Raw genomic sequence first — 20,769 nt, 5'->3', positions numbered from 1 at the left:
CAAATGCCATTTGAGAGGTAAAATAAGAATTCAATTCATTCATTCATTCATTCATTCATTCATTCAAAAAGTACTTATTAACACCTACTGCATGCCAAGTACTGTTGGTGTTGAGGATACAGCAATTAACAAAGTCGCTGCCCTTGTACAGACTATCATCTAGTGGGAAGAGATGGACAACAAACAGATGAATGTCAAGTGGTAATAAGTCCTCTGGAGAAAAGTGAAGCAGGAAAAGGGGAGTAGGAAATGCCAGGGATTGAGGAGTAAGGTTGCCTTTGTTTTGTTTTGTTTTGTTTTTTGAGGCAGAGTCTCGCTCTGTTGCCCAGGCTGGAGTGCAGTGGCGCAATATCGGCTCATTGCAAGCTCCGCCTCCCTGGTTAGCACCATTCTCCTGTCTCAGCCTCCCAAGTAGCTGGGACTACAGGCGCCCGCCACCATGCCCCACTAACTTTTTTGTATTTTTAGTAGAGACGGGGTTTCACCATGTTGGCCAGGATGGTCTTGATCTCCTCACCTCGTGACCCACCCACCTCGGCCTCCCAAAGTGCTGGGATTACAGGCGTGAGCCACCACGCCTGGCTGCTTTTTTATATACGGTAACCTCTCTGATAAGGAGACATCTGAGAAAATATCTGAAAAAAGTGAGGAAGTAAACCATGTGACGATTCAGGGAGAGAGTAATTCAGGTAGAGGGAACAGCAAGCACAAAGACCTGGCAGATGCAGGAAAAGCAGGGAAACCAATGGGGTTGCCACAGAGTAAGCAAAGGGAGGAGTGGTAGATATTGAAACTGACTTCAGCTACTATTAATAACTGGAGAATAGATAATAAGAAATCAAGCGTAGAAGCAGAGAATGCACTTCAAAAGAAGATATTGCAGGATGGGCACCGTGGCTCATGCTTTTAATTCCAGCACTTTGGGAGGCCAAGGCAGGCAGATCACTTGAGGTCAGGAATTCAAGACCAGCCTGGCCAACATGGTGAAACCAGTCTCTACTAAAAATACAAAAATTAGCCAGGTGTGGTGGTACACGCCTGTAATCCCAGCTATTCAGGAGGCTGGGGTGGGAGACTCTCTTGAACTCGGGAGGCAGAGGTTGCAGTGAGCCAAGATTGTGCCACTGTACTCCAGCCTAGGTGACACAGCAAGACTCCTCCTCAAAAAAAAGTAAAAAAAAAATATATTAAATATATATAATATATATAACATATATATATTATAGAGAGAGATAGCACGCACGTGCGCAAATAATCCAGGCAAGAAATAAAAATGATGGTAATGATGGTCTGATGGTCGGTTTTATGTGTCAGCTTGGCTAAGCTACAGTCCCCAATTATTCAACCAAACATTAATCTGAAGCGTTGTTGTGAAAGTATTTTGTAGATGTAATTAACATTCATAATCACTTGGCTTTAAGGGGGCTGTCCTAGATAATCTGGATGGGCCTGATTCAATCCACTGAAAGGCTTCAAGGGCTGGGTGTGGTGGCTCACAGGAAGTGAAAAGTAAAGTAGAGAACGTCTATGTTGTTGTACAGAATACATATACTGTTATAAACAGAATGCTGGTAAAAATACGAATGTTAAAGGTACTCTTGACAAGTACTCAGAAGGAAATGAGGAACATGTTACTGGAAACTAACAGAAAGACAATTCTTGCTTCATAGTAGCAGAAAGGTTAGCTAAATTGTGTCCAACAGTTGTATAGAAAGCAGAATTTTTAAGCAAGCACTTTGGAAATTTAGATTCCCAAGCAACATACTGAAGGTACAGCCTGGTTTCTTCTTGTTATTTACAGCAAAACATAAGAGGAAAAATTAATAGGAGAAATGTTAAACAAAAAGAAATCAGTACTTGATGATTTGGGAAATTCTCAGCTTACCCGGATCACAAAAATTTATTATTATTATTTTTTTTTGAGTCTCACTGTCACCCAGGCTGGAGTGCAGCGGCATGATCTTGGCTCAACGCAGCCTCTGCCTCCCAGGTTCAAGCAATTCTCCCACCTCAGCCTCCTGAGTAGCTGGGACTACAGGCACACACCACCACACCTGGTTCTTTGTTTTTTTTTTTTTTTAGACAGAGTTTCGCTCTTGTTGCTCGGGCTGGAGTGCAATGGCGCAATCTTGTCTCACCATAACCTCCACCTCCTGGGTTCAAGTGATTCTCCTACTCAGCCTCCCGAGTAGCTGCGATTACAGGCATGCATCACCATGCCTGGCTAATTTTGTATTTTTAGTAGAGACGGGGTTTCTCCATGTTGGTCAGGCTGGTCTTGAACTCCCAACCTCAGGTGATCTGCCCATCTTGGCCTCTCAAAGTGCTGGGATTACAGGCATGAGTCACAGCACCCAGTCTATTTTTTTTTTTTTTTTTTTTTTTTAATAGAGACAGAGTTTCACCATATTGGGCCAGGCTGGTTTTGAACTCCTGACCTCAGGTGATCCACCGGGCTCGGCTTCCCAAAGTGCTGGGATTACAGGCATGAGCCACTGCACCCAGCCAACAAAATATGTTAAAATTAAGAAATTTGTTGGCCGGGCGCGGTGGCTCAAGCCTGTAATCCCAGCACTTTGGGAGGCCGAGATGGGCGGATCATGAGGTCAGGAGATCGAGACCATCCTGGCTAATACGGTGAAACCCCGTCTCTACTAAAAAATACAAAAAACTAGCCGGGCGAAGTGGCGGGTGCCTGTAGTCCCAGCTACTCGGGAGGCTGAGGCAGGAGAATGGCGTGAATCCGAGAGAAGGAGCTTGCAGTGAGCTGAGATCCGGCCACTGCACTCCAGCCTGGGTGACAGAGCGAGACTCCGTCTCAAAAAAAAAAAAAAAAAAAAAGAAATTTACTGTTAAGAAAAGCATGCTGTGGAAAGTCAAGTATGTGGTAGGACAACCTCTTAGTCATGCTGAAGGAATTAGGTGTGTGACTCATGAATTCCCTCAGCCAACCATAAGCAGAAGGTAGGAATGGAGATGGGATTATCTGGAAAAGCTCTATAGAGAACCCTCTTGTCTAATGACAGGAACCCCCAAGATACACATAGGAGACCCACAAGGTTTCTGATAATGTTATATCAGCAGAAACACTGTCAGCACACGGACTGAAAGGACAAAGAAAGAATGAAATAAAGGAAGGCTGTTGGCTGGATGTGGTAGCTCACGCCTGTAATCCCAGCACTTTGGGAGGCCAAGGTAGGAGGATAGTTTGGCCCTAGGAGTTCAAGACCAGAATGGGCAACAAAATGAGATCGTCCCTACAAAAAATACAAAAAATGAGCCAAGTGTGGTGGTGCATGCCTGTAGTCCCAGCTACTCAGGAGGCTGAGGTGGGAGAATTGCTTGAGCCCCAGGAGATGGAGGCTGCACTGAGCCATGATTGTGCCACTGCACTCCAGCCTGGGTGGCAGAGTAAGACTATGTCCGGAAAAAAAAAAAAAAAAAAAAGAAGGCTGAAAGATGTTGAACTACCAAAATTCTACATGCAGCAATCAGGCTAATAAAACTACTCTTTCAGCCATAAAAAGAAAGAAAACTCTGATATACGCTACAACATAAATGAATCTTGAGGACATTATACTAAGTGACCTAAGCTAGTCACAAAAGACAAATATTGTGGCCGGGCGCGGTGGCTCAAGCCTGTAATCCTAGCACTTTGGGAGGCCGAGACGGGCGGATCACGAGGTCAGGAGATCGAGACCAACCTGGTTAACACGGTGAAACCCTGTCTCTACTAAAAAATACAAAAAATTAGCCGGGCGTGGTGGCGGGCGCCTGTAGTGCCAGTCACTTAGGAGGCTGAGGCAGGAGAATGGCGTAAACCCGGGAGGCAGAGGTTGCAGTGAGCTGAGATCCGGCCATTGCACTCCAGCCCGGGCGACAGAGCAAGACTCCATCTCAAAAAAAAAAAAAAAAAAAGACAAATATTGTATGGTTCCACTTGTATGAAGTACTTAAGAGTAATCAAAATCAAAGAGACAGAAAAAGGAATGGTGGTTCACAGGGGCTAGGGAGAGGAGAATGGGGAGTCATCGTTTAACGGGTACAGAGTTTCAGTTTTGCAAGATAAAAAGAGTTCTGGAGATGAATGGCAGTGATGGTTTCACAACAATATGAATGTACTTAACACCACTGGACAGTACGCTTAAAAATAGTTATGATGGTAAATTTTAATACAATTTTTAAACACTGTGGGCTAAAACACTACTCAGTTGCAAATATATGCTTCTCTTCAAGAAAAGGAAAGGATAACTATGAAAGCAGAAGCTAGAGCACAGACTCAGAGAGCAGAGTCTCAAGTAAAAGAAAATTACTCACAGGCTTTAAGACATAATAAAAATTTTCCCTGCTGGATTTTGCAATTACTTGGTACCAATAACCCATTTATTCCTAGGATTTTCTCCCTTTTGTAATAGGAATTATCTATAACTGTTATATTATACATGTCTGACCAGTGTTATTTTGGGAACAGATAACAGAAGATTTAGATAATGAGACTTTTAACTTCAGCGCTGGTGACAGATGAGATCTTGGGCTTGAGTTGATGTTGCAATGGGTTGAGACTTTTGAGGATGTTGGAATGAGATGGGTGTATCTTGCCTTTGGAACAGATGAGCAGAGAAGAGACTATGGTAGGCTGAAAAATGTCCCAAAAGATATCCACATCCTAATACCTGGAATCTGCGAATCTTATCTTTTATAGCAAAAAGGGCTAGGAGTCTTCGCAGATGTGATTAAATAAAGAATTTTGGAATGGCGGGTTATCCTGATTATCCAGGTAGGCCCCTAAGTCCAATCATATGTTCCTACAAGAGAACAGGGAGGCAGAGAGAGATATGACAAAAACAGTGCAGGAGAAAGAGATGTGCAGAGAGTGATTTAAAGATGCTAACCTTGAAGATTGAAGTGGCACTGCCACAAGCCAAGGAAAACCAGTAGCCACCAGGAGGAGGAAGAGGTAAAGAACAGACTCTCCCCTAAAGCCTCTGGACGGAAGACAGCCCTTATGACATCCTGCATTTGGGCCGGTAAGACTGATTAAAATGTATGACCTCCGGAACTACAAGAGAATGAATATGTGTTGTTGTGAGGCACCAAGAATGTAGTAATTTCTTACAGCAGCCACAGGAAACTCAACTAATAGAGATGTCTTGGAAGAAGGCGATTATGGCGGAGATGATTAAGAAGTGATCAGATTATGGATATAACTTGAAGACAGAGCTAACAGTATTTGCTGATGAACTGGATTCTATAAAGTGGGAAAGAAAGAGAAGATGACTCCAAGGTTCTTTGCTGAGTAACTAGAAGAGTTATTTTACTAAACTAGGAAAAACTCAACATATTCAGCAACATGTAAGCTAGCAGTGATCACAATGAGAACTGTTTTGGCAGAATTGGGGGCTGGATACCAGATTAGAGAGAGTTAGAAAGTCCAGAGTACTATGTTCTTAGAATTTACTTTGAATACCATTCTGTTGTCTTTCAATGTTATTCCTCTATTCGCTGCCCTCCCCTTTACCCAGCTCCAATCTTTAATAGACCAAAGTTATGTAACACGGTGATTGATTCTCAAAGCAGGCCAAAATGTTCAGGATACTGACCTTTAAGCCAAGGGAGGACAGAATCAGGAAAGGGATGTTCATTCACTTAAGAAGTATTTATTCAGCGTCTACTACACATCATGCCTGGCACTATTCTGGATGCTGAGAATAGGGCCGTGAAAAGACAGATATGTTCCCTGGCATCACAAAGCTTGTAAGAAAAACATTTCAAAATTACATATTTAATTGTAATTGTGGTTAGTGCTACAAAGGAAAATTTTTGAGTGCTATGAAAATTAACATGTATTGAGGCCGGGCGCGGTGGCTCAAGCCTGTAATCCCAGCACTTTGGGAGGCCGAGACGGGCGGATCACGAGGTCAGGAGATCGAGACCATCCTGGCTGACACGGTGAAACCCCGTCTCTACTAAAAAATACAAAAAACTAGCCGGGCGAGGTGGCAGGCGCCTGTAGTCCCAGCTACTCGGGAGGCTGAGGCAGGAGAATGGCGTGAACCCGGGAGGCGGAGCTTGCAGTGAGCTGAGATCTGGCCACTGCACTCCAGCCTGGGTGACACAGCGACACTCTGTCTCAAAGAAAAAAAAAAAAAAAAGAAAGAAAATTAACATGTATTGAATGCCTATTACGGGTTGAATGTTTTACATTCGGGTAACTGAATTTACCTCTCACAACTATATTATAAGTACATGGAGTTTCAAAAAGATGCACCAAGCATGGTGGTTCACGTCTGTAATCCCAGCACTTTTGAGAGGATGAGGCAAGAGGATCACTTGAACCACCCTGGGCAACACAGAGACCCCATCTCTACAAAAAAACTTAAAATTATTAGCCAGGTGTGGTGGCACATGCCTCTGGTCCCAGCTACTCAGGAGGCTGAAGCAGGAAGATCACTTGAGTACAGGACATAAAGGCTACAGTGAGCCGTGTTCAAGCCACTGAACTCTAGCCTGAGCGATGAAGCAAGATCCTGTGTCAAAAGAAAATTACTTCAATTTAAAAATTTAAAAAGATTGGCCAGGCACAGTGGCTAACACCTGTAATCCCAGCACTTTGGGAGGCCAAGGTGGGTAGATCACTTGAGGTCAGGAATTTGAGATAAGCCTGGCCAACACAGTGAAACTCCGTCTCGACTAAAAATTTTTAAAAATTAGTCGGGCGTAGTTGGGCACACCTGTAATCCCAGCTACTCAGGAGGCTGAGGCAGGAGAATCGCCTGACCCCAGGAGGCAGAGGTTGCAGTGAGCCGAGATCGTGCCACCACACTCCAGCCTGGGCGACAGAGTGAGACTCCATCTCAAAAAAAAAAAAAAAGATTAAAAAATATTAATTCCCTTGTCTAAGATCACTGAGCCAGTAAGCAATAGAGCCGGGATTAAAAACAGGTGCATTCAACCCCATCACTACTATCCCTAAACAGTAGGGAAACCTGCTATGCTTTTCAAAAACAAAGCAAGTAAGTAGCCAGAAGAGGCAGGGTGGATCATGAAGGTAAAGTTTTGAGAATCCCTGCTCTAGAAAGCATTTTCTAAGCTTTCTAAGCTCACTTCATGAAGGTGAATTTTGGAAGGCATTCAAAAATCCCTTGACACTCTCCAAATAGAACAAAAGGCTACACTATAATTAACTCAGTGTTATTTGGGCAGCCAACAGGCTATTAGACATGTTGAAAATAAAATGTCATGATTAGCTTGTCCAAATTGTATAAGTCATGCCCGGTTTCCATACATATTGATTCTGCCAGATACACTTGAAGAATCAGTTTTCAGGTAAAGGTCAAAATATTAATTTTTTTAAAAGGGTCATTCATGCTACAGAGTGTCTGATCTAGAACAATGATTAACCCACTGATTCAGGGTATACAAAGACTCATGACAGGACGCGCGTGTTGGCTCACACCTGTAATCCCAGCACTTTGGGAGGCCGAGGTGGGCGGATCACGAGGTCAGGAGATCGAGACCATCCTGGCTAACATGGTGAAATCCCGTCTCTACTGAAAATACAAAAAATTAGCCAGGCATGGTGGCAGATGCCTGTAGTCCCAGTTACTTGGGAGGCTGAGGCAGGAGGATGGCGTAAACTCAGGAGGCAGAGCGTGCAGTAAGCCGAGATCGTGCCACTGTACTCCAGCCTGGGTGACAGAGCAAGACTCCGTCTCAAAAAAAAAACAGTAACAAAAACAAAAAACCCATGACAGATATCACACAAATGAACCATAACATCCTATGAACTTCTGGGTAAAAGAAACCTTTAAATTTATTTCAAATGACTAGCATATGATACATTATGTTCCTGGTTCCCTGTTCCCATTCCAGGACCCCTAACCCCCCAAAAAAAAATCTGAACAAAAAGGAATTATCAACAAGATAATGAAAAATAGTTCAATGAATCTATAAAATATAATAAAAAGCTCAGTGGCTCATGCCTGTAATTCCAACACTTTAAGAGACCAAGATGGGAGGATCACTTAAGCCCAGGAGATCAAGATCAGCCTGGGCAACAGAGTGAGACCCCTATCCCTACAAAAAATAAAAATAGGAGGGGCATGGTGGCTTACACCTGTAATCCCAACACTTTGGGAAGCCAAGGCAGGAAGGCTGCTTGAGGCCAGGAGTTCACAACCAGCCCAGGCAACATAGCAAGACCCTATCTCTAAATAAATAAATAAATAAATAAATAAATAAATAAATAAATAAATAAGGCCTGGCAGGGTGGCTCACGCCCGTAATCCATAATTTTGGGAGGCTGAGGTGGGAAGATCACTTGAGGTCTGGAGTTTGAGACCAGCCTGGCCAATATGGTAAAACCCTATCTCTACCAAAAATACAAAAATTAGTCGGGCATGGTGGCAGGCACTTGTAATTCCCAGCTACTCGGGAGTCTGAGGCACAAGAATTGCTTGAACCCCAGAGGCGGAGGTTGCAGTGAGCCGAGATTGAGCCACTACACTCCAGCCTGGGTGACAGAAGACGACGACTACATCTCATAAATAAAAATAAATATGTAACACAGAATAAGTAAATAGAATAAAAACCCACAACCTCTTTCCCTTCAATGCCACAACCTTAGAGCATGAACCTGGAGTGCTAGATTTAAAGCATGAAAGGCTCTTGCATAGAAGCTTTGTTCAAGTGATTTCTTCTCATAAAAAGTGATTATCACATAAACAAGGGAAAAGAAAGAAAATAGCACTTTGTTTTTTTTTTTTTTTTTTTTGAGACAGAGTCTCACTCTGTCCCCCAGGGTGGAATGCAGTGGCATGATCTCAACTCACTGCAACCTCTGCTTCCCCAGTTCAAGTAATTATCTTGCCTCAGCGTCCCAAGTAGCTGGGATTACAGACACCCACCACCACACCCGGCTAATTTTTTTGTATTTTTAGTATAGACGGGGTTTCGCCATCTTGGCCAGGCTGGTCTCGAGCTCCTGACCTCAGGTGATCTACCCACCTTGCCTCCCAAAGTGCTGGGATTACAGGCATGAGCCACCATGCCCGTCCTAACCTTTACTCTTTTTTTTGAGACGAGGTCTGGCTCTGTCACCCAGGATGGAGTGCAGCGGTGCAACCACGGCTCACTGCAACCTTCACCTCCCAAACTCAAGCAATTCTCCCACCTCAGTTTTCAGAGTAGCTGGGACTATGGGTGCACACTGCCATGCCCAGTTATTTTTTGTATTTTTTGTAGAGACGGGTTTTTGCCATGTTGTCCAAGTTGGTCTCGAACCTCTGAGATCAAGCAATCCTCCCAAAGTGCTGGAATTACAAGGCGTGAGCCACCGCACCCGGTCACCCCTTACTTTTAATTTCTAAATTTCTCTTGCTCTACATTTTAAAGGAAAGACAATATATACACATATATATGGCAAACTCAAAAAGACTACTTTAAATATATCCATCATATAACTAAATACAAAATATAAAGCCAGGGCCAGGCACTGTGGCTCATGCCTATAATCCTAACACTTTGAGAGGTCAAGGCAGGAGAACTGCTTAAGGCCAGGGGTTCAAGGTTATGGTGAGCTACGATCATGCCACTGTGATCCAGTCTGGGTATCAGAATGAGACCCTGTCTCTCTCTCTCTCTCTCTCTCTCTCTCTCTCTCACACACACACACACACACACACACACACGCCAAAGTTCCAACCATGATAACACCACTCTAACACCAAAATTCAACACAGTGCATTCTACAGTATTAGGAAAGGACAACTTTCCAAGTTCCTGTAAATTTTGTGGTAAAGAAAATATGTACAAATTAACCACAATCAAGAGACTCTGGCATCAATTACCCCATTTACAATTTAAAGATACTGAAACACTGACAAAAAAAAAATTCTAAAAATGTGGATATTATAGTACACCCTTATTTGGTAATTTTTTCTTTCTGAGACAGAGTCTCACTCTGTTGCCCAGGCTAGAGTGCAGTGGCACAAACACAGCTCACTGCAGCCTCCATCTCCCGGGCTCATGCACTACAGGTGCATGTCACCATGCCCAGCTGCTTTTTTTATTTCTTGTAGAGACGGGGTCTTGTCATGTTGCCCAGGCTGGTCTTGAACTCCTGGGCTCAAGTGATCCTCCCACCTCGGCCTCCCAAAGTGCATTATGGATTACAAGTGTGAGCCATAATGCCTGGCCCTTATTTGGCAAGTATTAATTGAGCAACCTAAGATGTGAAGTTACTATTACAGTTTTCCATCTCAAGAATGGCAACCAGATACATATAAGGAATACTGCAAAGAATATTTTCTGAACTATAACATCTTGATTAGTACTACAAAGAATTCTCACCACAACTGACATTTTCACTAACTATGCAAAAGACACTGAACACAAACAAACATTTACTAGAGGCAAAGTTAAGAAGTTCATATACATTATGGTAGGAAGTCAGAATTATTTAATTCAAAAACAGATCTGGATTCAAATCCTGGCCAGGCATAGAGGCTCATGCCTGTAATCTCAACAGTTTAAGAGGTCAAGGCTTGAGGGCAAGAGTTCAAGATCAGCCTGGGGAACACTGTGAGACCCCGCCTGCACAAAAAAATTTAGCCAGGCATGGTGGGACATGCCTATAGTCCTAGTTATGCAGGAGAACTGCTTCAGTGCAGGAGTTTGAGGTTACAGTGACCTATGATCCTGCCACTACACTCATGTCTGGAAGACAAAGCAAGACTCTGTCTAAAAAAAAACAAAAAAGTGGCCGGGCGCGGTGGCTCAAGCCTGTAATCTCAGCACTTTGGGAGGCCGAGAAGGGCGGATCACGAGGTCAGGAGATAAAGACCATCCTGGCGAACACGGTGAAACCCCGTCTCTACTAAAAAATACAAAAAACTAGCCGGGCGAGTGGCCGGCGCCTGTAGTCCCAGCTGCTCGGGAGGCTGAGGCAGGAGAATGGCGTGAACCTGGGAGGCGGAGCTTGCAGTGAGCTGAGATCCGGCCACTGCACTCCAGCCTGGGCGACAGAGCGAGACTCCGTCTCAAAAAAAAAAAACAAACAAACAAAAAAGCAAAACAACAACAAAAATCCTAACTGTTACCTTCCTAAATTAGTTCCTCTTCCCAAGCTTCTCTTTGCTCACCTGCAAAATGTTGCTCCTACCACTTATTTCAGAGTTCACATGAGGATTAATAAGGTAGCACAGTGTCTACCACAAAGTAGATGCCCCTATTACTTCCCTCTTTATATTTCTGCATAATCCTTATAATGACCTCACATTGTAAGGATTATTAACTCTAGTTTACAGCTGAATCACAAGAAGGTTAAGGAGTAAGTTTATAGTTACATACCTCGTAACTGTCAGTACCCAGATCTGTTGTGCCCTGAAACTTGACATGGACATGTTAGCTCACTAGTTATTTTACTCTGTCATATTATGAAATTCAGAAACTTTGTTTGAATTATGCCCATTATGCTTTAAATTTTAATACAAGAACAATGGTTTTCAAAAAACCAGAATCACCTATAATTTCCACTCATAATTTCAGAGGAGAAAGATCTGTAAATAGCCTACCTATCTACAAATTCAGTAACAAACAGAGGACACACTCCAGATCTCAAAATGAACTAGCCAAATTACTCATTACAAGCTCTCATTTACACAGAGAATGATTTATAAATGCATATCAATAAGAACAAATGGGGAGCAAATGAACCAGACATATCACAGAAGCAAAAACATGGAAGTAAAAAGACATTTTGACAACACTCTTTCTTCCAAGGATTCTACAGATCTTATATTACTGCTATATGAGCCGGCCTTAAATACTGTGTGAAGAACTGGCCTGGGCTCAGCCTCTGGACTGTTGCAGAACTCAAATCATTTAATTTCACAGTACCTCCTCCCACTAAACAATGAGAGAACTGGACTTGAGTCACGAACCACAGAACTGAAGGCAAATTGAGCAATTAGTTCCACCCAATGCACACTGACAGGTCACCCAATTTCTGCTTTAACACCTGCAGTGACATAGAATTTAATTATCTTCTCTCCTCATACATGTGATATGGATTTAGTATGCTTAAGAATCTTGGCCAGGCACGGTGGCTCACACCTGTAATCCCAACACTTTGGGAGGCCAAGGCAGGAGGACTGCTGTGGCCAGGAATTTGAGACTAGTCTAGGCAACATAGCAAGACTCTCTTCTCTACAAAAAAATTTTTTTTAATTAGCCAAGCAGAGGCTGGGCACGGAGGCTCACATCTATAATCCCAGCACTTTGGGAGGTCGAGGTGGGCAGATCACTTGAAGTCAGGAGTTGGAGATCAGCCTGTCCAATATGGTGAAATCCCATCTCTACGAAAAATACAAAATAATTAGCCAGGCATGGTGGCGCATGCCTGTAGTCCCAGCTACCTGGGAGGCTGAGGCAGGAGAACGGCTTGAACCCAGGAGGCGGTGGTTGCAGTGAGCCAAGATCGCACCACTGCAATCCAGCCTAGTCAACAAAGCAAGACTCCATCTCAAAAATAAAAATAAAAATAAAAAATAATAATTACCCAAGCAGGCCAGGCACAGTGGCTCATGCCTATAATCCCAATACTTTGGGAGGCCAAGGCGGGGGGATCGCCTGAGGTCAGGAGTTCGAGACCAGCCTGGCCAACATAGTGAAACCCCATCTCTACTAAAAAAAATACAAAAAATTAGCTGGGCGTGGTGGCGGGCACCTGTAATCCCAGCTACTCGTGAGGTTGAGGCAGGAGAATTGCTTGAACCCGGGAGGCAGAGCTTGCAGTGAGCCGAGATCACGCCACTGCACTCCAGCCTGGGCGACAGAGCAAGATTTCGTCTCAAAAAAAAAAAAAATTAGCCAAGCGCAGTGGTGCATGCTGTTGTCCTAGCTACTCAGAAGGCGGAGGCAGGAGGATTACTTAAGACAAGGAGTTTGAGGTTGCAGTGAGCTATGATCCCACCATATGCTTCACAAGAGCTTAGGGGTAGAACTAGGGTCCACACTAAAAATACCTAGAATGAGAACCTGTGTGGCTGAGTCTGAGGAACAAGGTTAATCTGGAGGGCATTTAAAAGGTACAGGACTGGCCAAGCACGGTAGCTCACGCTTATAATACCAGCGCTTTGGGAGGCCGAGGCAGGCGGATCACCTGAGGTCAGGAGTTTGAGACCAGCCTGGCCAACATACAGTGAAACCCTGCCTCTACTAAAAAATACAAAAATTAGCTAGGCGTGGTGGCACACACCTGTAATCCCAGCTACTTGGGAAGCTGAGGCAGGAGAATCACTTGAACCTGGGAGGCAGCGGTTGCAGTGAGCCATGATCACACCACTGTGCTCTAGCCTGGGCAAGAGAATGAGACTCTCCCAAAAGATAAAAATAAAAAAATTAAAGGTACAGGCCTGGTGTGGTAGCTGGATGACAGAGTGAGACTTTGTCTCTTTAAAAACAAAACAAAAGAAACAAACAAAAAAACACCCGGGCAGTTTTTAAGTCAATAGAATCGTTTTCTGTTGTACAAAATTAGAGATTTCAGATTTCAACCTGAAGAAAGCTGAATCCATTTCTATTTCCTTGTCTTTCCTTTTGAGGTAACAAATCTACTTCCTAAAGTAGTTAAATGGAAGTCATCTTCATTAGGAAGATGACTATTGCCTCTAAAGAGTTTATCTAAACTGATGGGAGTTTCACAAAATCCATCTTTTGAATTCCAAAACTTCTATACTCCAGATTTAGAAGTTTCTTATAATTAACTTTCTTAATTTATTTATTTACTTGAGACAGTGTCTCATCTGTTAACCAGGCTGGAGCACAGTGGTATGATCACAGCTCATTGCAGCCTCAAACTCCTAGGCTCAAGCAATCCTCCTGTCTCAGCCTCTCACATGGCTGGTATTACAGGCATGAGCCACAGCAACAGGCCTGTACCTTTGAAATTCCCTCCAGATTAACCTTGTCCCTCAAACTCAGCCACACAGGTTCTCATTGTAGGTATTTTTATTATGGGCCCTAGATGTTGTGAAGCACCTGCTCTTTCAAGTACTGCTTCTGGCTAAATCCATTCTGCAGACAGAGAGCCCAGATGGTAAGAGACACCCTTAATGGCAACTGTGCACCTCCTTGGGTCTTATTTTAACTGTGGTATTCACCTAAATAAAGCCACTGGTTCACTCTACTTTGTAAAATACAAATTATCTAGATGTAGGTACTTGACATAGAAAAACTGATGGTGAAGCAGCAATGGTTAACATTTAAATGCCTCTTTCTGCACACTCATATCAGTCTATATTCATCTCTCTGATTCCAAACTAATTCACCCATAGTCAGTTCTATGCTACTGCCCAAAACCAATGATGATCATAATAACCATGAAAATGGCATGCATGTAAAGCTGTTCCAGGGACTTTATATATTTTTAATTTATTTAATCCTCACAGCAGCAATATGAAACAGGCCCCATTTTTATCCCCATTTTACAGCTAGTGAGTCACAGAGAAGATAAAGTAGCAAGAGTATCATAGTCACACAGCCCAAGTTCATACACACAGTCAGCAAGTAGTGCCAGGATTCTGATCTATGCAGTATGACTGTGGTATTTATGTTCTTAACTACTTATGCTCTGTACCTGCCCATCTATCACTAACTCACTGTTTTCATCAATATAAAAAAAAAATGACTCCACCTTCATCATATACATAGATTTCAAATATTTTTCTTTATGTCAACACTGGCCTAAATTACTTAAAACATTTCATGTGGGGCCGGGCGCGGTGGCTCAAGCCTGTAATCCCAGCACTTTGGGAGGCCGAGGCGGGCGGATCACAAGGTCAGGAGATCGAGACCACAGTGAAACCCCGTCTCTACTAAAAATACAAAAAATTAGCCGGGCGCGGTGGTGGGCGCCTATAGTCCTAGCTACTCAGGAGGCTGAGGCAGGAGAATGGCGTGAACCCAGGAGGCGGAGCTTGCAGTGAGCCGAGATCGCGCCACTGCACTCCAGCCTGGGCAACAGCGTGAGACTCCGTCTCAAAAAAAAAAAAAAAAAAAAAAAAACATTTCATGTGAACATAATTCAGTATCTACCTCCACATATTAGCCTCCATGTGAAAGGCACATAGTAAACACACAATAAATATTTATAAATATCTGATAAAGGAATTAAACCTCTCCCATTCCCTCATTCCTCCAAAGGTAATCTTTCCTACTCTGAGTCCCTCCCTCTCCCTTACTTCAACACTTCAGTACCTTCTTTCAACATCTTCTACTTTGGCCAGGCGCGGTGGCTCACACCTGTAATCCCAGTGCTTTGGGAGGCCGAAGGGGGCAGATCACGAGGTCAAGAGATCGAGGCCATCCTGGCTAACACGGTGAAACCCTGTCTCTACTAAAAATACAAAAAATTAGCCGGGCGTGGTGGTGGGCGCCTGTAGTCCCAGCTACTCGGGAGGCTGAGGCAGGAGAATGGCTTGAACCCGGGAGGCAGACCTTGCAGTGAGCTGAGATCGCGCCACTGCACTCCAGCCTGGGTGACAGAGTGAGACTCCATCTCAAAAAAAAAAAAAAAACCAAAACATTTTCTACTTTACCCACTGCGGTGGCCAGCCTCCAAGATGGCCCCCAATGACCCTCACCTCCTGCCATTTACATTCTTGTGTAGTCCCTTCCCACAATGTGTGGCCAACAGAATACTGGAGAAATGATGGTATGTGACTTCTGAAGCTAGGTCATAAAAGGCACTGCAGCAGCTTGGTCTTTTGTATTACATGCTCTGAGGCAAGCTGGCTGCCATGTCATGAAGGCATTCATGCAGAGAGGCCAACCTCCACCTCCCTGGTTCAAGCAATTCTTATGCCTCAGCCTCCTGAGTAGCTGGGATTACAGGCATGGGCTGCCAGTCCCGGCTAATTTTTTTTTTTTTTTTTTTTTTTTTTTTTGAGATAAAGTCTCACTCTGTCCCCCAGGCTGGAGTGCAGTGACACGATCTTGGCTCACTGCAACCTCTGCCTCCCAGGTTCAAGCGATTCTCGTGCCTCGGCCACCTGAGTAGTTGGGACTACAGGCGTGCATCACCAAATCTGCCTAATTTTTGCATTTTTAGTAGAGACAGGGTTTCACCATGTTGGCCAGGCTGATCTCAATCTCCTGACCTCAAGGGATCTACCTGCCTCAGTCTCCCAAAATGCTGAGAATACATGTGTGAGCCACCACACCCAGCCATTATTGCAATTTTTTGAGAGACCTGAGTTTGAATCACTCAGCCAAGCTGATTCCAAATTCCTGACTCACAGAAACTGTGAAAAATAAGAAATGTTAATTGTCTTGAACACTAACTTTCGAGTTAATCTGTTACACAGGAAGACAGCTAACACACCCGCTCTCCAAAGTTCTAAGTTCTTGGAGAGCGGAGGCTACTTCCTTGATTCTCAAAACTCTATTAAGGCCTTAGACATAAACAGTGCCCATATTTGCTGAATTGTGTCAGTGGGTCACTTTCTTTGTTCAACGTTCCCTTTCTTCCAAAATGTATTCATTTATAAAAACTACTCCCCAAGCCTATACCACTTTGTCCATAATCCATCAATGTTTTATCTCTTCTCTTTCAAAAACCTGAAATATAACCTCCTGACCAAAGCTTTTTTTCAGTAGATAAAAATGTTCCTTATGTTCGTCAATTGCAACTACCAACCCTAGCATTTATGTGAATATATTTACACACACAAGAACACAGAGTAAATATATATTTGTTCACGTTCATCTTATATTCAAGAAATATTTACTGAGCACCTGCTATGTCCCAAGAACTGCTCTTGAAGCTGGGAAGAAAAACAAATATCCTCACCCCTGGGGAGCTTACAGTGGTATTTGAGCTTGCCACAGTGTTTTCTCTAAATATAATACAATAATCTTTGTTAATACGACTTAAGAATTCTAATTTCCCCTTTGTAAATTAAATGACCGTAAATCTACAAATTTTTTTTTAAATACACTTAAATAAGTATTTAAGCTGCACTCTCAAAGAAAGTTGATACCTGTTTAACAAAGTTAGTAAAGTGCTTCATATAGAATCTGTATATATCAATGTATTCCATTTTTTTTTTTTTTTTTTTTTTGAGACGGAGTCTTGCTCTGTCGCCCAGGCTGGAGTGCAGTGGCCGGATCTCAACTCATTGCAAGCTCCGCCTCCCGGGTTCACGCCATTCTCCTGCCTCAGCCTCCCGAGTAGCTGGGACTACAGGCGCCGCCACCACGCCCGGCTAATTTTTTGTATTTTTAGTAGAGACGGGGTTTCACCATGTTAGCCAGGATGGTCTCGATCTCCTGACCTTGTGATCCGCCTGCCTCGGCCTTCCAAAGTGCTGGGATTACAGGCGTGAGCCACCGCGCCCGGCCTGTACTCCATTTTTACTGAATGTTCCCACAGACCATACTTTTAGGAAATACCACCAAATTTATAAGCATAAAATATATAAATAAAGATAACCTTTATTTATTATATCGCCTTAAATATAGATAAACTTTATTTATATCGCCTTAGTGACTCTAAATCAAATATGAAACATTTCATAGAAAGTAACTTGTAACAGATGTGATAAAATGATAATAATAATAATATGGGTAGAACTTTGTAACCTCCTTTATATTTACCTCTTTTATATTTACCTCTACAAAAGCATGTTAAAAGGAAGAGTATACCACACTTTTAAGTCAGAGATTCAAGTCCTGGTTCTGTTAACTCTGTATCCCTAAATGAGTTATTTAACTAGTTGCAGCCTATTTTCCTATCCTTAAGCAACACAATCAAAGCCTAACTTTTACATAGTGGGCATCAAGGAATGTTAGTTTCCTTCTCCTTCCCTGGGGCTTATAACTGGTATATCAGAAGATTTATCAGGATTTTTTTTTTCTTTCCTTTTGAGACAGGGTCTCACTGCATGTTCAGGATGGAGTGCAGTGTGAATATAGTTTAGTGCCACCTCAAACTCCTGGGCTCAAGGGATCCTCCTGCCTCAGCCTCCTAAGTAGCTGGGACTACAGGTGCAAGCCACCACGTCTGCTAATTCTTTAATTTTTTTGTGGAGACAAGGTATCACTATGTTGCCCAAGCGGGTCTCAACTCGAACTCCTGGCCTCAAGTGATCCTCCTGCCTTGGCCTCCCAAAGTACTAGGATTAGAGGCTTAAGCCACTGTGCCTAGCCTACCAGGAAACCTTTCCAAGCTGTTATTTCTCTTCGGAATTTCCTCTCCTTTATCTGGGTTAACATTCAGCTCAAATGCCATTTTCTTTGAAGCCTTCCATACATCCACAGGAAAAGCTCCCCTGACTCTCCCAGTAAAGTCTGGATTTAGAGTTTATTCCAGTGCGTTACAATCATCTGCCATTTTTTTGCCTCTCCCACTACACTGTGAGCTCCTCATGAGCAGCGACAATATCTCACTTATCTTGATAGCCCCAGCCCTTAGAAAAACACCTGGCACATAACAAACATGGAACAAAAAGTCTGCTGAATGAATAAATGGAGTCATCCCTTAAGTAGTACTTGTAATTACTACCGGGTGACCCAAACTTTATGGTTTTGCCCTTTACAGGCTGATTCTATTTCGTACTCTTTTTAATCACTCCCTAATAGCATCTGGCAGAGTACTAAGGACATGGAAAGTCTCCAATAAATACTTTTGGGTGATGGGATACATATTACTCTTCCACCTCTCTTGATTTGACTCTAAATAACTTATTCAAGTGGATGTGACTTTTGGAAGCCTTCTTAAAGAGGAGCTCTTCTTAACAGTTACTGGCCAAAAACTGAAATAAACACTGGAGCTAGACTACAGATATTTTCTTTGCAGGTGTTTTTAAAGAACGCAGTAATGGATTGCTTCTTTCTAAGTCATTTCAATAAGAAACAGTAACATAAAGCCCTTTCATCCGCTATGAAATATGCAAACGACATTAGGCAAAACTTAGTTTAATAACTTCCAGCCAAAGGTTCCCCACCCTGCAGTCATAGGGCTGCGGGCCAGCTGGCTGTACCACCTCACCCCCGGGAGATGACTGCTTTTCAACAGCAAAACTGCATAAGTGACATTTGGAGTTTTGGGGGTCTTCTGAAGTAAAACATGTAAGTTTAACATCTTACTGACAGTTTAAGTCTTATAGGTTTCGGCTTGATGTAGAAAAGACCCTGAAAAGATCTCAAAAACTTGCAACTCGGGGACATTCCAGACGTCTTATGAGTTTAAAACTATGCAAAAACATATGAAGCATGGGGTAATTCCATTATTATATTTAAGTGATGTATTCCACATTCCTGTATATACACAAACTTCATGCCAAATAGAGGCTGGCAAGCAGTTAACCGTTCAACTGCCCTTTCGTTACGCTGCATAATAGGCAGACAAGAGAGAGAAATCTTGACAAAGCCAAGCTGGGCTAGTGCTTAATGACTGCCAAACCAGTCATTCTCAACATCCCAAAAGCAAACATTTCTTGGGCCCTTACTATGGGCCAAGCACTGTATCAAACGTTTCACGTGAGTTATTTCACTCGACACAACAAACAGCCGTATGCGACTGGTGCTATTACCCTCATTTTTCAGACGAGGAAACCAAGGCACAAGATTACATAGCTAGCAAGTGGCAGGTTTGGGAGGCGTCTCAAAAGGTCCAACCCTAGGTACTATGGAGTATCAAAAGTACCCGAAGCGGGGAGGGTGGACTGCAATCAGCGTCCTGATAGACGCTCTCTTAGAGGGTAAAGTTCTTGGCCATCAAGTTTCAGATCTGCAGAGCCCTGTACACCTGGCAGCATTCAGGTTGCTATACTAGCACCAACAACTCCAGCTGAGCCTCCTTGCCTGAGAATCCTAAGGACTGCACTTTGATCCTGAAGGTCTGCACAAGACCCCAGAGAAAGCGGACGACACCCCGTCCCTGCAATCAAAACACACCCCGGGAGAAGCAAGGGCGAGGATCTCCGTGCCTCCCCGCCCCGCGCAGCACAGCCCCGTCAGGCGGTGCACAGGTGCAGGACCGCGCCCGCCCGCCCGGCCCCGGCCCGGGTCCCAGCCCCGGCACAGTGACCGCCGCTCTGCGACTCCGGCCCTGAGGGCAGGGGCAGAAGGCCGGCGGGAAGAGGGCCGGAGACGCAAGGGCCGCTTTGCCTGACCCCTCGAGGGCGCGCGCAGCGGGGTCGGGGGAGAAAAAGGATGCTCCGGGCGGGGCGGGGCCGCGGTGGGGGAGGGGTCCCCAGCCCGGACTCCCACTCACCGCCTCACGCGGCTCCCGGCCGGGTTCCGCGGCTCGCCCCACTCCGGCTCTGGCCGCCCGCGTCTCCTCTCGAGGCTCACTGTCCAGCCCGGGCGCACGGAGCTGAGAAGTCGCCGCCAGCGGAGGGCGTGTGGCCAGCGGCAACGGAGAAGGTGGGAAGGATGGGACCGTCGCTCTCGCCGCCACGGCCACCACAGACACTGCCGCCGCCGGCTCCTCTCAGCCGCGGAAGCTGCGGGCCCGCCCACCACGCCCGCCTCCTGTCCTGAAGACTGTCCGCTGGAGAAGTGACGGCGGCGCTAGCCAATCAGAGGCCTGATCGGGGTCGTGATCGTCAGACTAAGGGGCGGGCGGAGAAGGAAGCAGCATGAAGAAGGCGAAGACGGAGGCGTGACTTCCTGTGAGTGGCGGCACGACGCAGCCAATGGGTAACGGGGAGATGACCTCATCTCTGAGGAAAGTCTGGAACTGGCCGAGCGGCTGCGAGGAGG

General features: G+C 44.4%; 1 protein-coding gene across 3 annotated transcripts in view; it reads right to left on the bottom strand.

Annotated features, from left to right (window-relative positions):
• Window positions 1-20,520, bottom strand: part of MRTFA (myocardin related transcription factor A) — a 222,560-nt gene extending 202,040 nt beyond the window's left edge. For all 3 annotated transcript variants that reach the window (XM_065521738.2, XM_005567185.5, XM_005567186.5), the window contains exon 1: window positions 20,279-20,520. The gene's annotated coding sequence lies outside the window, so the exon portion shown is untranslated. The remainder of the gene's footprint in view (window positions 1-20,278) is intronic.
• Window positions 20,521-20,769: the final 249 nt, after the last annotated feature.

The sequence above is a fragment of the Macaca fascicularis genome, chromosome 10 (assembly GCF_037993035.2).
Source record: "Macaca fascicularis isolate 582-1 chromosome 10, T2T-MFA8v1.1".
Taxonomy (NCBI): Eukaryota; Metazoa; Chordata; class Mammalia; order Primates; family Cercopithecidae; genus Macaca; species Macaca fascicularis.
This window is presented reverse-complemented; position numbering and strand designations above follow the sequence as displayed.